Source organism: Carassius auratus, chromosome 50, assembly GCF_003368295.1.
Source record: "Carassius auratus strain Wakin chromosome 50, ASM336829v1, whole genome shotgun sequence".
NCBI lineage: Eukaryota > Metazoa > Chordata > Actinopteri > Cypriniformes > Cyprinidae > Carassius > Carassius auratus.
Genome location: NC_039292.1, coordinates 11978715 through 11994693, shown reverse-complemented (window position 1 = coordinate 11994693; position 15979 = coordinate 11978715). Strand labels below are relative to the sequence as shown.

General features: G+C 37.2%; 1 long non-coding RNA gene across 1 annotated transcript; it reads left to right on the top strand.

The window, feature by feature from the left end:
* The first annotated feature begins 4891 nt into the window (after positions 1-4891).
* LOC113066461 (uncharacterized) lies at positions 4892-12401 on the top strand. Its single transcript, XR_003279171.1, has 4 exons — positions 4892-4929; positions 5279-5360; positions 11601-11719; positions 11847-12401. It is a non-coding gene; the product is annotated as an uncharacterized LOC113066461 (long non-coding RNA).
* Positions 12402-15979: the final 3578 nt, after the last annotated feature.

The following is a 15979-nucleotide window of genomic DNA, read 5'->3' as shown; positions in this document are numbered from 1 at the left end:
GATGGCACAAAAGAAGCCATGACTTTAAAAGAACCATGTGGAAGCCTTGGAAAAATGATAAAACAGTCTATGAATTTTTTTGCAAGGCACTGTGTATTGGGTTGCACTTTATTTTACAGTACGCGTACTAACATGTACTTATAGTGTACTTACAGTGTATTTATCTAAGAAAGTTCTGGTAATACAAAGTAACTACATGGAGTAAGGTTAGGTTTAGGGTTAGGTTCAGGGTTTGTACCTAGTTATGTATTGCTTGTTTTATTTTCAAGTGCAAGATATTTGTCTGCCATTATAAAGTACGGTGGCAGTACCAAGACACTGTGATAAAATCTAATAGTAATGCCATGGTATTTTTATATATACCATAGAACTGAATGATCTCTACATTAATGTACAGTACATGGTATTTGCTTGGTACTTTAAGGTAAGACAAATATTTTTAGTGTTATTAATTTCTAAAAGTCATCTTAGTAAATAATACCAGTTCAGTGTCTTTTGATCCACATCTTTAATTATGGTTGAAAAAACATAAAAACAGGAGTCTTTTTTAAATTCTGTATAGGTGGCTGCTAGGACATTTTAAGTTTTACTAAGGGGTTCTTGATGGTCACTAGGGTATTTCTAGATCCAGTCCTTTTCCGGAAAGACAATGTCTTGCAGAGTTTGGTTAATCAAGGTCTTCAGGATTACTAGAAACCTCAAGAGCATCCAGGAGCAGGATTGATCTAAATGAAGTTTCTTTAAACCCATCCCTGGAGGGCCACTGCCTTACAGAGTTAGGTAAGTTTGATCAGGGTTTGAGGTAAACTCTGCAGGGCAGTGGCCTTCAACTGATAAATCTGAGGACTCTGGGAACCCTGTTATAAGTGGTTGCATGGGTGTTCTTGGTGGTTTATAAAATGTTCTGGGGGATAGCAAAATGCTAGGTGTTTTTTAAGATATTTAAATGGTTTCTAGGACATTGCTTGGTTGGTAGAGAATTAAGCTCTTCTGGAGCTGAACTAGTGGTGCACGTTTGTACAAGCCCTTGTTAGACATCATGAGACATACTGTAGTCTCAGGTCAGATGCCAGAGCTCTGATGAACAGAACAAAATGAAATATTGAGCCCTTCAGTGCGAGAACCTAAATGTGGAAAGTCAGTCTGTATGAAAACATTTATTGAATTAATCATACATTGAATTTGGTTTAACAGCATGAGTGTTAATAATGAATTTCTGGCCTGTCTGGTCTGAAGAGGATCTTTCATTACCTGCTCAGGCACATCAGGGGAACTTCTCCTGTAAATGTCACAGTTTAATAAAGGTTATGCCACCAATGTAGGGCAGTCTACACCCTCTCTAAGCTGACTTACACCTACGTGTTCATTAGTCATATTTTGACAGGTTCATATTATCTTATAAGTGGTGCTTTGTTATGGAAGAAAAAAAAACAATTAATAGATAATTGCAACTTAATTTCTTGTAAATTCAATGTAATCTCACAATTGTATCTTCATATCTCACAAGTGCAGGTTTTTTTCTTATAATCACAACTTTTTATATTTAATTCTGTAACTTTATATTTCACGATTGCATCTTTAGATCTCATAATGTGACTTGTCCAACAATTGTGATTTCATATCTTGTAATTTACAAATTTACAAGGGTTGTTGTGGTTCCTTTGCGTTTACAAGTCGGAACTCAAACTTGAGGGGTATTTGAAAGTTCATATTGGGAATTAGACATTTCCAAATGAAATGCACCAACGTTTACCCTATTTATTTATTTATTTTTTTTACTCCATTTTACTCTAAGGCTGAAATGCACTTTGATAGATTGCTTATACTTACGTTAATTGATGGTAACACCCCCCCAAAATTATCAATGCATATCAATACCCTGGCAACCATTGCTAGGTTGTGGCTAGATAGTTGCTAAGCTGTTTTGAGTAGTTCCTGTGGTTTTTTAAGAGGTCCTTGCTCATTGTTAGGATATTGTTACTGGAGGCTAAGCTAGCGAGTTTCACAAGGACAAGCACCACCAACATTTTTCCTACTGATGCAAACATCTAGTTTATTTTTTTAGTTGTGCTACTCAAACGTTGAATATTTGGTTCATGTCGGCCTTTCAAAGACATCTGACGTTGGTTGCTGTCTGGTGCAAGTCCTCTGCTAGCACAAGGCCCTTTCATGCTGACTCAGGTTTTATGTAAAGTGTCTTTTGAAGTGCTAAACCAATCAATTCACCTTGCCTGAGAGGGTTTCCGCTTCAAAATGGCACGTAGTGTTGTGGAAAAATACTGCCTGCAATTAACAGTGTTGAATATTCCACTGTGCCGACCTGAATCGTGATACAAATGTGGTTGTGTTTTCATCTCGGCACCCTTTCAGACACGTAGCGAACAATTGCTTTTGATGAAAAACATTAGAAGAAGACCAAACGAAAGCTAGAAAAGTTTGTTCTGTGTCATTGCTAGGATGTCACTGGCTTCAAGGATGTTCTGACAGGTTGCTAGGGTATTGTTAGTTACTTGAGTGTATTGGGTGGTTGCTAAGGTATTGTGAGTGTTTTTTTAGGACTGCTAGGTGGCTACTAAGGTGCTCTGTGTTGTAGCTAATGTGTTCTGGATGATTGCTTCTCTTGTGGTTGCAAGGTTGACTTGTAAATGCATTTCTGTTGATGCAATCAGACGTGGCAGGCCAACCAGCTCAGATTTTATTTTGATGAAAACAATGAAAATTCACATTTTCTTTAATGAATATAAAGTTATATATGTGTGTTAAAAACACATCTCTGCATGCTTACCTGCTCAACGCTCATTTGATTCCTGCCTTTAAGGTCACAATCCACATGCCGTGTGGGTGTGCTTTGTTGATCTCGTAGCGTGAGGCTGTTTGTACACATGTCACTCTCTAATGGTGGAAGCAGTGACAGGTTGGATGTGTGTGTGTGTGTGTGTGTGTGTGTGTGTGTGACAGGTACCTGTAGAGACATCCTACAGGTTGACAGCTCACTGTAGCCCCTGGCATCTGAACAGCTCATAGAGGGGTAAACTGTGCCGCATGTGATTCATTTCTAGTCTTAATTGCCCTGCATGCTGTCAACAACAAGGCTCATAAGGAGCATGTCGCCTGCCTGTGAAAAGAGATCCAGCTCATGTTCTGACTCATTATTTTGAAACAATATCCCTGACTGACAGTAAACAGCATGAAATAAATGCATAGATTTGATTCTATTCAAAACAAACCTTAAGTATTAAACTCTGGTGTGCAACTTGTCCTCGTTCGTGCCACGGATTTCAATGATACTTCAAATTGTGCAGCCTGGTGGGCTATAAGGATCAGTCTAATATTGATAATCTACTCTGACATGCAGTTTACTCAAATGTGTTCCCCAAATCAAACTGACTTGTGACTAACAAAAAAATACAAATTGAATTGCTTTAGAGACAATTTTCACTCAGATATAACATACTGTACATGCTATTCGCTCTTAACTAACTATTTTTTGATATTGTTAATTTTGATGACAACTGTGACACACAGAGTACTTGTCTTGCTGTTGTATTATACACTATTTTATCCCATTGTTTCATACATATTAAAAGCCAGTTGAGTTCTTACAGAAGATCAAAGACAGTGAGACTCTTTATGATCATGTGACATGTTCTTCATCTCTTACACTCTCTATTTTCTTCCAGTCACAGACAGCGTTCAAAAACCAACCAGACGTCATCCATGGCAATGGTGCCTGTGTAATCATATCTGCGGTTCAGCTGCTGGTCACATCTGGGTCAACATCTTCCATGTCCCCATTCCCAGTTGCAGGTCTGTCATGGTTTTCTGAATGCATGTGTGTGTCGACACACGTTTGGGAGCACCGCCTCAGGCACGGCGGCTATTTCCAGCTTCCCAGAAATAAGCCTTTCCAACCGGACGCAACTTTTAACCTTTTAAATGTTAAAAGTAACCAGTATTGCCAGTGTTCGGAAACACGGCGGCTAAAACGGATGCAGCGGCGTGATACGAATCAAAAAAGTGATGCAACTAATTTAACCTTGGAGCTTTGCCTGAAACCAAAAGCATGCATAACAAATGAACAGAGCTCTACAACAGAAGCACAAAGCTAAACGAGAGGCAAGAAAAGCCAACAAAATATATTTCAGAGGAGAACAGGGACATTTATCAATGTCTTCTAGCAAATATAGGTTCATTATGTGATTATCTGTGATATATATATATATATATATATATAAGTTTTTTTGTATTTGTAGGTCTAGTTAAATGCTGGTGCAGAGGTTTTGGTTTTCTCAGTTAATAGAGAATAAAATAGATGTTTTGCTCACAACAGACAGAATTAATTTATAATGACAAGGTGTTGACCACTAAAGTATGAGCGAGTGCTGTCCTCTACTGGTGGCCATCATAACCTGCTGTTTAGAGCTCAGATTAAAAGATGATTCAAATCATTCACTTATTTACTTCAGGTAAAGCTTAGGCTATTACCCCCAATTTTTTATTGCTCATTAAAATGTGGATACAAGATATTTTAAAGATTGTTTCTGCTGGTTATGTCCACATAAAACAACAATGACTAGCCTATCACTGTAAGAAAAAAAATGTGTGGATCCTCTAGAGTGAATGGGTGCCGTCGTTTAAAGTTAAAAACGCCATGATCAGTTTATGTATTACATCTTTTCGTTTCACATTAATCGATGGACTGGAGTGGTGTGGGTTATCGTGATGTTTTTTATCAGCTGTTTGGACTCCCATTCTGACGGCACCCATTCACTGTAGAGGATCCACTGGGGATGTGATGTGATTCTCCAATCATTACGTCGTGACTGCCCCTAATGAGCTGCCACTGGTGAGCAAGTGATGTAAGATTTCTCCCAATCTGTTCTGATGAAGAAACAAACTCATCTACATCTCGGACGGCCTGAGGACGAGGTGGGTGAACTGTTCCTTTAAAACACCGTTCACAACTGTGGGTTCTCTCTATCTGAGCAAACACCTGCGACATTTACCATAAAAGCCTGAACCTTCCATCTAAATCATAAAAATCAGAGGGACATATTCACAAGCCAACACCGAAATCCATACATTTGTCACAAAAACACACTAAACACACTCAACAGCGTGACACGAGTTGTGAGTTTATAAGATGGCGTGTTGTTATATGGAAATAAGACCTCTGAGGCTCAAAGCGCAGCATTATTTCATCACTTCCCGTGTATCGACACCCTTAACTTTACCTTAAAGTGACCTTGCAAATAATTTACTCTTGTTTACACTGCAGATGGAGCGGAAGGTTCAATGAGGAGACATTTGTTTACCGGCTTCCTTCCGGAAAGCTCGTACAAATGCAGCATTGTATCTTTGTGAGTCTCTTTTTTTCTTCCACGTGCTATTTTTAGGAGACACAAAAATGCCTCCCAGCAAATATCGCATGAATATGGATGGCACGCTGTGCTGTTGAATGTGGTTTTTGAGCAAAAAAGCTGCAACGAAAACACAAACATGCTTGCAGGTAATGCGTATGCGCTTTTCATAAATCCTCAACAAGAATCTTCCATTACAGCAATTAGGAGACACATCCAGCTCGTGCTGTTTGTTCAGAAATCAGAGTGACAGCAATACATTCCAAAGCTTTCACAAAGGAATTATGTTTTTAGGTTCCTAACAAATCCCTACAACTAATTTTGTGCAAAAACATGCAGCTCTGTACAAACCAAACAGGCAGATTCTTTATAAAAGTGTATGAAATAATGTGTTTCAAATTATTTTCTTGTGCTGTTTTATTTCCTTAAAGATCTGGAATGCCAGTGAACTAGTTTAAAACCAAATCTGTCATCCGCAGGTTCTTCAAAAATCGTGTGTGCAGAAACTCATTATTCATTCATAATTGGTGCACGCTGCTTTTAATTGAACACTCTGATGCACAACTTTGATTTATCGTATTTCAGAGTCAATTAAAACTGGGTTTGTTGTCATGCATAAATCAAAAGACTATTCTCTTTGAAAAGTCCTGTAAAGTTCTCTGTCCTCTATGTACTTCGCGAGTCAGTGTAATTGAAGGGGTGACTATGTATATAGCTTTAAATTTGGGCCAATTTGGGGCTCAGTGAGCATGCATCTTCGAAGACAAGTTTATTTTTACGACAGTCGATTTTTCAAGTCTCCTTCGGTGTCAACTCATATCCTTGAGAAGGAGGCCAGAGAAGAGATGATTTACTAATCAGGTCTCAGTGGACCAGTGGTCAAACCCAAACTCTTCATCGTGAGGGTGTCATACCAGCGCTGGCCAGGAGAGGGTGCTGTTGCGCTCCACTTAAACTCTCACTTCATTGCAGCGCCGCTAAGATGTGAAGATGTTCCTCTGGAATCATTCTGTAGAGATCTCTTAATTCATTCAAATACACTGACTGCAGTCTGATTTTTAAAGCTACATTATTGTTCATGTAAATAACTAAATAACAATGTAAATAACTAAAAATGAATGGCTTTTTCGAGAGATAAGTGATTGTGTAAACATGAGGACAATATTATTTTCATATTTTTTTCGGGGTAAGACTTTCTAAGGAGCCTAAATGTATTCCTAATGCATTATAATACATGTTTTATATTTTTATAGACTAAAACACAAGGTCTGACTTTTTTAGAATTCAAAAGTTTTTTTTTCTGAAAGGAATTTCATTTGCTGCTAGTGTCAAAATAATTATAGAAATTAAGAATTGTTGCAAATATATGATTTCGGAATCTTCAAATAGAATGAAAATCTGTCATTAAAAAACATATTTTACATATAAATATTGTACCTAGAAATATAATAAAATACATAATACTTAGATATTCATGCTTGCTTAGTATAATAAAAAATATAATAAAATTTATAGAATTATAGAGTAACAAACTATTAAATAGAATATTAATATATATTTGATTTAATAGATATTATATATTTTTGGAATAAGAAAAAATAATCCTCTAAAAATGTCATTTGCATTTTTGATTTGTATTAACATAAAAACTGGAAAGTTGAAAAGTCTACTTTGGCTGGGAATAAGATATCAAAGTGTTGATTAACTTAAATCTTTTTGTGTTTTAACTGGTTTCAAATATTCATGAGAGCAGAAATAGAATTATAAGATGAATGGATAATTCTGTTTATAATATTATGAGTGCGTTAGAATGGCTTAAGAACACTTTTATAGTGGATTAATATACAGATTTAATAAGATGTAGCATATTACCTTTTTTAAGTTTCCTCTTTATTTTACCTTGTTCAAAGAATTTAGAAAAACAAAACTTTAAAAAAGAATAAGTTTAGTGCTTTAGCCTTGCCAAGCCAACTGCATAAATTAAAAACATTATCATAAGGAGATAAAAGACTATGCCTTTGATTTCAGTGATCTAAAGATGCTTAGATGTTGATTTAATATCCAGCTATAATGTCATTTTTATATCAAATCGTGTGGTGTTCATGTTGCATGTCTCTAGTTTTACAACCATGCTGTGGTTTATTGCATCAAAGAGAAGTTAAATCTGAGCGAAACACAGTATGTCAAGACAACGAGTCTTCTCTGGTGGCCTGCAGTCAACTCGCATCTCCACAAGCATCAAAGGCCTCAGAAAAGCCACCTCAGCGTTTCACAGGCATCGTATCCCATGCTATTCTCCACATATGGCTGCATTATTCCCGTCCTCTCCAGCGATGGCAGCTGGGATCTTCGCTCGACTTCCCCCTCCTCTACATTCATCCTTTAACTGAGAAGATGCGAAGTGTGGAGAGACGGCTGATCCGAAGCGACGTGGCCGACCGTCCCCTCCCCGGTCGCAGGACGGCGGCGGCGGCCGGGCCTCGCTTCGCTCACACCGCGCTGTTTTTGTTCGCGGGAACTCATGCGGATAATTTGCTGGGATGGAGCGGAGGGCTGTCACAAGGAGTTGGCTCAAGGGGTGTGTGGAAAAAATAGCAACCGCATCTTCCCATGCTCAAACGCAGGCCCTGATGATGAGCATTAAATATGAATGCCTTCGTAAGCATGCAAGCTCACCATCGCCGGATACTCATTTTTCTAATTTCTCTCGCTCTCTGTCTCTCCTCAGTGTCTAGTTTGAAAATTGGCAGCATGATGCCACTTACAGACCCCGTCAGATCACAGCTGAATTAGTTTGGTTCTTTAAAGAAGAAGAATGTTAATAAAATGGAGTCGAATTAGACTGTTCTCAGCTGGTATCAATTGTTGTGATTTAACCTCGTGCCTTATTCGATAAAGTGTTTATGCTTGACCTTGCTGTTTTATTAGATTACATATTATCTCATTCAAACCACTAGAATTAAACAAGTGGCAGTAAGAATCCTGTTGAAGTTTCAGGTAAGATTATATTTTCAGTTTTAAAGCTTACAGCTGATTGGTCCGTCACAGTTCAATGCTTTCAGTGCAAGGCCAAGTTTAATATTAAATCTGTTGTGGCAACAATATGTTGGATCAAGTGAAATTTCAGAGCTTTGGTGGAGGAGAAGTAGCCTGACTACGTCAGACTTCCTACTTCCGCTCAATTTCATTTCGCTTCTGTACTCAGTCTGATACAGCGCATAGACAGTTAAAGAAATGGACACAGCGACCCCATTGGAACTCAATTGAGACGAATGAAGCCCATTTTTAGCGTTTTTTAGCACTTCCGTTTCTGACGCGCAGACTCAAACGAAGCTTGACGACGTCAGCAACCTGTCTGACAGATGTAAATCTTCTAGTAGCTGTGCGTGCAAACTGCCATCATTAATCTTGCAGAGACGGCGAGCTTGAGCGGGGAGTTCTTTGTCGTGAGTGAGCAGGAGTAAGTATTCTGATTAATTATTTTGTATAGTATTTTAAAATGTAACGACAGTACGCCATATTAAGTTAATTGCCTGCGAGCTTCTCCTCCTGTCTGTACGGTAATGCGACAGAGAGCCGAGTGGTTATGACGCAATCGTTAGCCTATTTTTTACAAAAACTGTTTCTACGGGGCCATAATGTAACATAGAAGGTAATGGAGCCCTTTATACATTGTTTTGTATCTTTAGAAATAAATAATGGACAAACAGAGTCTTTAAACGCCTCAGATGTAAAATTATTCGCTGTCAAAGTGACGCCAAAATGAATGGGAGTCAATGGGAATGCTAACGCAAGTGAAGTTCTGCTAAAAGATGGCAGCCCCCACCCGACTTCAACTTCCGGTCGAGTTCCTTGCCCCTTGATACAGCGTCAGAGCTTTCTGTTTGCCACCGGTCTGGAAACAGCCGGGCAAATCAATGAACAGAGGGCGGTCTGAGAGCCGTGACGTAGATGCTAAGCGCCGAGTTTTACATTGTAGGTTAGAGAAATCGAAAACCGAAACGACCGCGGAAATGGGAAACGAGACACGGGATGCAATTCCCTCTATGGAGAACATTCAACTCTTTTTCAAACTGCAAAAGTCGTTTACAGCCATGTTCACTCCGGTATTTCGCTCGCATCATCATGTGTTTACAACAGGTTTACAGTGGAAGTTCAATCATAGATTTGAGTTCGATGCATGATGTCTGTGCTTCGATGCGGCTGTACAGGCGCATAACATACGTCATAACTAAACGTATCTGATTGGCTTACGGGTAACCAATGATTTTAAACTTCAGACAAGCGCCCCCTAGCGAGAGAGAGAAAACACTTCTCTATTGTGCCATTCCAGACTCTGTCTACGAAGCAAAGTGAAGTAGCAGAGTCTGGTATTACCAGGCTAGAGGAGAAGATACATTTTCGGAAATGTATTTTGGTTTGCGGGACAACTGTAATATAGTGCGCATTTACGTACGTAGTCTTGGAAAGGAGCTGCGTGAACATTCTTACAAATTTCTCCTTTTTGTTTTACAGGGTAGGGGGGTGGGGGGTGGGTGCGACAACATTCAAGTGAATAATGACAGTATTTTCATTTTCGGGAGAACTGTCCCTAGAGCGGCTCGAGTTGAATTAATTGCGGACGATTCTGGAGAAGAACAAAAATAGCCTAGCACACAGATACTTGTTTATACAGAGGGTACATACAGCACACAGTCTGTGTTTCTCAGCTGTCACCGCGCTCTTTCCATGTGTCTTTATTCAGGGCTCCGTCATCATTCTCGCAGTGTTTTTGTTCTTCTGCGAATCCTCCGGTGTCTACAGAGAGATGGTCTGCTCAACAAGACACACAGGCAGTCACACACAGACACTTTCCCCTAAATCTCCAGCATCCCTGTGATGCCTAACAAGTCCCCAGGCCTCCTCTTCTAAGATCCAGAGATCCCAGAGGAGCAGCAGGTGCACAAACCTCCTCGCTCAAATTCCGGTGGAGAACGCGGGCCCTCCATATGAGCTCTGAGCTCTCGCTGCATGTCAGATCACCGCTATAGCACCGGGTCGATCGGGTGTCCACTGACCCGAATGATCCAAGAGCAGGATTGTTAGATGGACAGAGGAAACTCGGTGGATATAAGAAGTAAAGAAGTACTTGCCCCAAAATAGTTCTCCCCGGGCCATTGTAACAAAGGACAAAGTGACATTGTGAACATCGCTAACATCTGTGTATAACCTCGCAGTTACAAACGCCCCCTGCCCAAGTTCTGAGCAGACTCCGCTGTCATCCTCCAAGGAGCAGCCAGTTTGGAGCGCTCTCCCCGGCACAGATGTTGCATATTAAAAAGTGGGGCTCTTCGAGAGAGGTGGGGGATCTCTCGGCGGGGCTCACCCGCGCCATCATCCGCGAAGCCAATCCATGAGAGGAAGCTGCCTAACCAACCAAAGACAAAGTGACAACAATGATAAAGTCGTCTCATTTCCTGTCTGACCCTGAGCAGGTGAAGATGTGGACAAATGACTTCACTCATGAGAGTGTCTTGTTTACCACGTTTCTTTTTTCAGTTACTCTGTCCTGTCTTTGGGCAATCACTTTTTCTTTTCTTTCTTTTTTTTTTTTGTGCTGGACAATCACACATTTTGTGAATGTGATATCTAGTACATAAATATAAATTCTTCATATACAGCATGTTGCCAAAATAATGCAGATACCCCAAATCACATAGGCACTGTGTGTGTGCGTTTAAAGAATTTAATAAAAAAAAAAAAAAAATTGGTCTTAAAGGGATACAATTAACCCAAAAATAAGAAATGTCATAATTTATTAACCATCATATCGAGTTTATTTCTTCTGCAAAACACGAAAGAAGATAATTTGAAGAATTCACTTTTAAATTAATTCACAAAAAATCCTGACATGACCTGCATGATCCAGTGTTTGAGGTGCTGTTATTTTTGATGTAGAAAATCTTCTAAATATATAAATATTAATAGTAAAACTATTTATATATTTAAAAAAAATAATAATATGCATTTAAAAAATCTTTCAATATAATACTTGGATTTTAATATAAATATGTAAATATTTGAATATTAATATTAAAAAAATAATAATTTAATACCACTTCTGATGACTTGTCTCACTCAGATGGATTCATTTCACCTTACCTTTATGTCCTTTTTGGAGTTTAAACGCTTTTAAGCCCATTGACTTGTATTGATAGAAAAGCAGAAACATTCTCTGAAATGTTTTCTTGTGCTCCACAGGTTTGAAACGTGAGGAAATGATGACAGAAGCATGGATGCAGGGATTTTGCTCCGATTAAGACATGAGAGCATAACTAAGATTCCAGTTCTTCCCAAAAGTGTCCGTGTCTGGGTTTTGTGTAGGTCACTCCATAAATCCTTTTTTTTTTATGTACCTCGCATTTTCATGTTGGAAATTTGTGTTGAAAGCACACATCTTTTTAGAGTGTCGTTGTATGGTATGGCATTAAGACTTCTCTTCTGTAGATCTCAGGTATTCTGATTTCTTTGAGCCCTTCCTCTGCCTTTGAGGCACCTTGGCCACAGACGGGTTCATGTCCACAAGATGGGGATATTGACCAAAATACAGGCTGATTTTTAGTGTTCTGACTTGATGGAAAATGATATGCCTTCAGGTCCTTTTGGGAAGTTCTTCCCTACATGTTTGAAAGTCACAATTACAAAACCATGTTCCTCTCGATTGCCGTAAAATACATTTTTAACCTTAAGTCTCAACAAAGACAAAAAGCTTTTTTAATAAAACAATTAATAAAAAAATGAAGAGAGAATAATGGGAAATTTAATCTTGTCATGCAAGCTGTTCATGAGTATTTTCTGGCAAGCTTTATGATATCCTTCATCAAAAAGAAAAAAAGAAAAATGCATGCATGCACACGCGAGTAAATCATCACAATGAGTATATTTGTTAATATGACTGAAAAAGATAATATTGAGACTTATTATGAATTGTGACTTGTCACAACACATATTGTTGCTCTTATGTTGTTTTGATTTCTTCTATTAACCTCATTTGTACGTCTAATCTGCTAAATGATTAAATGTAAATGCAAATTAATTTGATAAAATAAAATGTTCAGACTATCACTGGTGCGCAGGAAAAAAAAAGAATTAATCATTTAGTCTTGTTTTCCAGTAAAATTGTCTAATCAACAAAACTGAGATGAACTTTTCTGTCTTCAAGGCAAACAATTTCGGCATTTTGTTTTAATCAAGCACCATAAATTTGTAAAAAAAAAAAAAAAAAATGTAGTACGATAAAGTAAAACAAAAATTGTGTATATATAAAAAAAACTCTAAAAAATTAAAATTTCATATGATAGTTAAAAAATAAAAATTATATATATATATATATATATATATATATATATATATATATACAGTATAAAATGTTTTAATTCAAATAAATAATTTTCTTTTAAAACTGTTTAGAAATGTATTTTTACAGGAATACCTGAAATGATTTTTCCGTGAAATTACAATGTTGTTGTGATATTCATGTGCGCTAATAAATCTCATAAATACACTGAAACATTCTGGTGTAGAAAATATTTCACAAACGATGACAAAGAAACAGCAAGTGACATTAAATGAAACATTACAATTTTGAAGTAGAAAGATGGGCTGCATTTTCAAACATACTGTAATGATCTGGTTTATTTACAAATTCAAAAATAACAAGATCACAGCAACATCTCTAATAAAACAAATAGCTAGTTAGAGTTTCTTACCATCATGCATACAAATTCAGCCCATATATCATCTATAAATTGAGTGTCTATAGATTCATCTCTGTCCATATTTCCCCTGGCCGGCTGCAGACGGTGAAGTGCCGGTGTGTGTCTCCTGTGTTGTTTGTGGAGTCTCAGAGGAGTAAGAGTGTGGAGTGGAGGTCAGGCTGGTTCAGTGGCTCTGAGCCCAGATGCCCAGCGCGAGGGGTAGGGTTCAGGTGTGTGCGGGGCCGTGTGTAAAGCGGTCGTGACCCGTTGCCTGCACCGAGGGTCCATACGGATGTTCACCCTGTTGCTGGGCTGCCGGTTCAGTCTGCAAAAGACTGTTGAGTTCGAAAGTTCTCCATATCGAAGTGGTTTCAGAGAGTAAGTACAATCACAATATGACTTTGTTGTCTTAAACTGCACTTCATTTACTTCCGTTGTTTTTAAAAGGTGTCAGGATGCTGTTCTTTAAGTTTAGAAGAGTGATAAATAACCTCATATCACCCATTAGAGGATAATCGATGCATTTCAGCTGAATGATCATTATTTATTTATGCATTGATCTGGGGGTCATTAATGCTTCTTCTCCAATGCCTTTCTTCTCACATTCCATCTACCTTGAAAGATTCATAACCACAGTAAGAACAATTTATCATCCATATTCTACAAGGACACAGCACTCCTTTATCCTAACCCAAAAACTTCAGCCGGGAAACAGATAACTAGCAGTACCTCCAGACTTTCAGACTTCTTTCGTTTTGTTTTATCGTGCTGTTTGGGATTGGGATTGTATTCATTGATCAAAACTTCAACAGGGAAAAAAACTGTTCTGAATTATATATATATATATATATATATAAGTCTTTGTTCTGAGAAAGTCAGCAGTCATAAATATTGGGAGGTTTTAATGATTGTGGCATGAAGTGTATAATCTTTATTACATAATTGTGCTTTTTTAACAACTATTTTTGATTAGTTTCCATATATATAGAGTTTGTAATCCAGTATTTTATTTTGGTGTGAAAGCCCTGTGGAAGTGAAAGGTGTGGAGATCACTTGAGGTCAACAGAAGGTCATAAATTCAGCAAAGATGCCAGAAAAATGTTTTAATAAAGACTTGCACATTATAACTCATAGTAAGGTTAGTTTCTAAAATGTATATTTATATTTGATATTTAAATGAAGAAAAATTACATATTTAAAAATTTAAGAAAAAACGTATATTATTATGTTAATAAAGTAATTGTATTACTGTAGTTTTTTATATATAAGAATATATAACATTTTTATATTGAATGACACCATTTAACAATCATGGATGGCCCCTCAAAAAAAAAAAGTAAATAGTAAGTAAATAGACTGTGATTTTATGTGGAAATCCACTGATGTTTGTTATTTTACAATATAACAATAGACTATTTATTGATGCAGTCAAGTACATTAGATGTCTGAAAGCTTGCCCATATCCACTAAGAAGTACTGAGTAGAGTTCACACAGTCAGACGAGTGAAGACAGATTAAGGCCTTGCCCTCAAATACATCATTACAGAGAAAAAAACGAATTTCTTTAGTTCTGCATCCAAAACAAGGGCTTTAGATTTAACTTATTACAGAGATCCAAAGTTGATTTTTCAGCTTTGTTAGACATTGACGTCTGCCTCCCTCTGTTCCTTTTATTTTGTAACTTTCTGGAGTCATTCAAGGACGTCAAGTTCTTCAAGTATGGATGAGGGGGTACCAGTTTGTCCTCGGGTGTGAATTGTACAGCTACGTGTCAGACTAGCCTATTGCTAGCAGCTTGGCAAACTACACTTAGCTTAGCATTGCCTAAAACTGGCAGACTGTGGCTAAATTTTTGCGCCATTGCACCTGGTCCTCAATAGGCATTATTTGGCTACCTTTTGCGCTCACGCGGTGTGACATATTGGCCTCAAGCGCTGACCATCTGACCAGGGAAAGAACTTTTCACACTAGACTAATTATAGTTTTGTCTTGTAAGGCATGATTTTATTGCTGTCACTCCCTACTGTGGGAAGTGATCGGTGAAAGGCAATTGAGAGATGTGAATGTACAAGAGAGCTGTTAAACAGAAAGCACATTAGCCACACAACTGAATCACTTTATAAATGCATTGCTAATTTTATGTGGTTTTAAAAATTTAGTTACATGGGTCAATGAAAATAATATACAGTGTAGACAATAAAGAAAAAAATAAATAATAAAGTTTCAATTTCTTAGAAATGTACGTTTGTGTTGATTTGTGTTGAATTAATGTCATATTCCTACACTTTGAATACTTGTTACTTTTTTTATCAAAAAGGTTTTTATTTCTTTTTTCAAAGTAAAAATATTTTTACGATTAAAAAACTGTTTATTCATTAAATATCATTGTTTTTTGGAAGTTGCACCACATGACATTTTACAACCTAAACTACCCTTGCCTTGTCAATTTAAGGTCAAATTAACTTTTAATATTTTAAGACACTCAGTGAACCTGAAACACAGTTAGAAAGGTCTGCACATGACTGTTTATTGGTTACACCAAATGACTTTTTTTTAATTTTAATAATTTAATAATCTAATTAAGTCTTAAGTTTTTCATTGCAAGAATTACATTAATTTGATTAACTTTTTTCTACACTGTGATATCAGGATAGTTGTACCACTCTGACATTTTTAACTTTGTGCCCTAAAAATGATCAGAATTAATTCAGAATTTAAAAACCAGTTTATACATTTGTAATCTAATTAATTACATGTGTCTATTAATTAACTAAATTGCAAATGAATTATTTAATTTTGGTTGAGAAACTAGCCCCAAAAGATCATTTAAAATGATTTTTTGTGTTAGTTGAGAAAAGCATTGAATAGACATTACAAAAAGTA